The 4,492-nt window shown below is 40.3% G+C and overlaps 1 pseudogene; it reads left to right on the top strand.

The window, feature by feature from the left end:
- The first annotated feature begins 1,747 nt into the window (after positions 1–1,747).
- LOC125847051 (apyrase-like) overlaps positions 1,748–4,492 on the top strand; it is a 31,606-nt pseudogene continuing 28,861 nt past the window's right edge.

Here is a 4,492-nt window from a genome sequence, read left to right as displayed (position 1 = left end):
AGGAATCGGGGTAAGGGTGGGGGTAAAAAAATAAAAAAATAAAGTTGAAAAATATATTTTTAAAAAACCTTTAAATTGATTTTTTCAACAAAAAAATTGTATTGAAATTGGAGGAAAGTTTTGAAAAATGTTTTCCTTACTTTTTGAAGGGAAGTCATTTTCCTTGAATTTGAGGAAAATGAGTTGATTTGGAAAAAACATTTTACCCAACCAAACATGAGAAAATTGGAAAACATTTTTTCCTTCATACCAAACACACCCTTAGTGGTGATTTTAGACAAATTGTGCCTATTGTCCTTGGTGGTAAAAGAGAACTGTGAGACTAAGACTGGACATGAATGAATACAGAACGTCAGGATGTGCATAGCATGGTTGAGGAGTGTCTTGGTAACTTTAAAGAGTTGTTCAAACCAGTGTATACAACATTTAATATATACCATTGTCACTCTTACTGTAGTGACTCGATTGGTCATTTTTAGAAATCTTTGTAAAATATCATTTTACCTCTCCCAATCTTAATCACGAGTCTTTTATGAGTGAGTTAGGAAAGTTGGTTTCGAGATTTGAGTAAAAAGCTGTAAATTTTGCAAGCTTTGAGTTTGAAAGGCTAAAGTTGCTTAAAGTGGTTTTAGAAGTTTTGAGTGTCGGAATGAAAATTTGTCAATTCCATCAGATCTAGAATGTGAAAATTGGTCTAAGGCAATTTCTGATTTTAGATTCAGAGTCTTTTTGAGGATTTGAGGTCCTAAGTTGGAAATTTGTGGAATCTTAGCTTTTGGGTTGACCTTGATCAACATTTAGGGTTCAAATGCTCAGATCAAAATTCTAAGAGTTATGTTAGATTCGGGGGATGATTTTAGGCGTTGGTGAAGTCTTGATTGAATTCTTAGAGGTCCCGAGCTTGATTTGTCCTTTATAGGTGTTGTGTTCGATTCTTGTGACTTTCACAAATTTTGGGTCAAAGAGACATTAGATTTGTAATTCGATGGTTCCACTGTGTCCAGATCCTCGAGTACAGTCAAGTGCATATATAGTTTGTGTGTACGAGGTTCCGAACGAATCTCAAGGGTCCTTTCGATGATTCTTGTATTGGCTGATGTTTTCGATTTTGCAGTCCTCGCGTTTGTGGAGGGACTTTGCTTGTGCAACCTTTGCTTTAGCGAAGATTGGCTCGCAAAAATGAGACTAGCCGTTTGGGCAGGGTTTGCTTAAGCGAACCAGTCTCACTTTAGCGATGATTGCTTAAGCGAAGCCTAGTTCGCAAAGGCAAGACCCCCTATTTTTGCGGGGTTCGCTTAAGCGAACATGTGCTCTCTTAAGCGACATCAGAGGGGGTTTATGCCTGCCATTTTCAGGGTTTCAACCATTTTAAACCATTTTGAGATTTGTAAAATCATATTTTAGGGTTAGTATAGAATGAATAAGTTTTCTGATTTTATCTTGTTCTTTCTTTATCTTTCTACTTTTCTTTCATTTCGTTGGGTTGAAGCTGACTTGTCTTGGTGGAATATACAAGTGTCATCAAGTCCATTTTTGGATCGTGACAAATGGTATCAGAGCCCCAGGTTCATAGGTCTCACATGTGTTCACACTAAGTCGAAGTAGAGTCTCGAGGATCGACACAGAGACGCCTGTAATTATCTTTAAGAGGCTATGAAAACGGTTAGGAAACTTCTTTTTATTCATTCTTTCTTATCGTGCATGGTTAACTTCACTAGTTTTGAGTTGCCACGTGTTGTCATGGCAAATGCTAAGGATCAGAGCTTTTGTTTCTAAGGGTAAAAGGGAGGTAGTCCCCGAGACACTGGTTGAGACCCCAACTAGGGGTAGAAGCAGGGCCAAAGTAAGAGGTCGTGTTCGTGGAGTAGAACAGACTAGAGGTCGTGCACGTGGAGCAGCACTAACTAGAGGCAGATCTAGAGAGGTTTCTCCTAAGCCACAGGTCAAGGTTGCTGAGGACCAGGTTTCTCCTGGGTTTAGAGCTCCTTTGTTTGAGGAGACCTTGTTGAGGATGTTAGAGGTGTTGGAGAACTTCCCTCAGGGTGGTGTGGCAGGTACACCACATGGTTCTCAGATTGGATTTGGGGAACATATCATAGGTCATCAAGCTCTAGGTTATGTGAGCTACCAATAGTTCCTACATCGGCTGTGGGTGCACAAATTTCTCCCGAGGTTATCCTGACGACAACAAATTAGTAGTGTTATGAAATGTTTCGGAGGATGAAATCACTCCAATTAAGGGAGGATGCTTATGAATTTTTGACCTTGTGCCATGATATGCTTAAGGCAGTGGATATTGGTGATACTCATGGTGTTTATTTTGTTGGAAATTTGTGAGCTCTAGACTAGTTGGATCTTCTCCGGTAGAGTGGGATACGTTTGTCACGCCCCGAACCTACACCCTGGACGTGGCCGGCACTCGAAGACCATTGCTGGCCCTCAAGCGAACCCTTGGCCTGGCTTTCTTAACTCAGTGGAAACCTATCTCAACAGAATAACTCAATACCATGCAAGGTTATAAAACAACTCAACTGATGCATAACATGACAAAAGGCAACTCGTGTCCCAAAATAGAATATTTACATATATACATAGATGAGGGACTCAATACTAACTGACTGACTGTCTACGAAGCCTCTAAAATACTGAGATGGATGTTGGGACAGACCCCGCAACATCCTAATAAAACAAAACTAAGAGAACAACATAACCGAGTCCTCCGGAAATCAAGGAGGCTCACCACTGACCCTGGAGTGCTTAGTTGGATCAACGGTGTGCTGGTTGCTGACCCTGGGTACCTGCGTCTGCATCACAAGACGATGCAGGCTAACTGGCATCAGTACATGGAATGTACGAGTATGCGAGCTGGAAAACTAAGCAACAAAGGCTAGAAGGAAATCTGAAAGAAACTGAATAGCTTACATGGCTCAACTCAACTCAACCTGACTGACTGCTTTCAATATAAGGCAATTTAAAACAAGTGCGATATAAAGAAAGATTGTTTAAAACCTACTATAAACTCTGTGTGTGTACAAAGATACAATAAGCCTGAGATGTATATAGAAATACAAATGAACTTATGTATATAAAAATACAATACTTTCTATGTATGAAAATACAATAACTGTTATGGGAGTTTCTCTAACCGACAACCATCACGTAAGAGCTATAGTGATGATACAGCGATCGACCTCACGCTGCCAGAGTGTCCTATACCCGGCCAAAGGTATAAGACCTGAACTGCCTAATGGATCCACTAGTCTAATCTGAAAAGGGTTCATCTAAAAAGTATGAACCTCTTCTACCCATGGTGGCCACATGGTTCTATGGGGGCTGTGGGTTATTTGAATGCTCCCCCAATTCGGTGCTCGATACTACTCCAAAAAATGTACTGGCTCTTATGTTTTTAAAACATATGTCTTCCTGTTGATTTGAGATAATTACTCAAAAACTAGCCCGAAGCTCTTTGAAAATCTCAGTTTCCAATCTTATTTAAATGTGAAAACATTTCTTTAAAACTTCTTTGGGAATACTTAGTTCCCTAATAACTTTTGAGAAATGAACTCAACTTTATACTCTTGACTTTAACTGAAACTCGTTACTCTTTACTTGACTTGAAACTTGAGCCTTAAAAATGAAGTTAAAACGTTCAATGAACACTCTTGGAAAACCTTAAAGACTTGCTTTGACTTTCTTAACTTCTAAGCTTGACTTCTAACTCGCCTTGAATTGGATTATAGATTCAAGGTATATGATCACATGTTTATGGATGACTCCTTGACGTTTAGAAGTACTTTGGAGTGCTGGAAACAACTAGGAAACATAGGTACAATACCAAGGAACATGCATGAGAAAGTATGAAAAGAATGGGGAAACTTGGCGTCCTTGGCGCTCTGCAAGGCGCGGAGCGCCAGGTCTTGAAGCTCAGAAGGGACCTGCTGGCGCTCTGCTAGGCGCGCTGCCCCAAGGGGGAAAGTTCAGAACCTCTTTTGGGGCGCGTTGGCAGGCGCAACGCGCCACCCCTTTCCCCAAAAAACTTGACTTTTCTCCCTTGTTTCACCAACTCTAAACCACTTTAACTTCAAAGGTTTCAACCCCAAACACTAAGAATCATAAAATCCCTCAATATACAAGAGATTTCAACTCACAAACACAACCGGAAACATGTCCCAAATCAACAAGGAACTCCAACAACACAATCAACAACATCAACAACACAACCAACAACTTCAACAACACAATCAATCTTTTCTTGAAAATAAAACGAACTTGGCGTGTGGGGAAAAGAACCAACCCAACACTATGGACTCACATACCTAGTAGGGATCACCCCCGACGATATCCACGATGATCTCTTTGCTTGCTCTTCTCTTTCTCCTCTTCTTCTCCTCTTCACTCTCAAACCCTAACTCTCACTCTTTAAAAATGGGACAAACTGATCTACAAATCAGTCTAACACAACAATATAACCAAAGGAATTGGTTAGGGAAAA

Source organism: Solanum stenotomum, chromosome 12 (assembly GCF_019186545.1).
Source record: "Solanum stenotomum isolate F172 chromosome 12, ASM1918654v1, whole genome shotgun sequence".
NCBI classification, from domain to species: Eukaryota; Viridiplantae; Streptophyta; class Magnoliopsida; order Solanales; family Solanaceae; genus Solanum; species Solanum stenotomum.
Note: the sequence above shows the minus strand (reverse complement) of the source record. Positions and strands in the feature narration are given on the sequence as shown.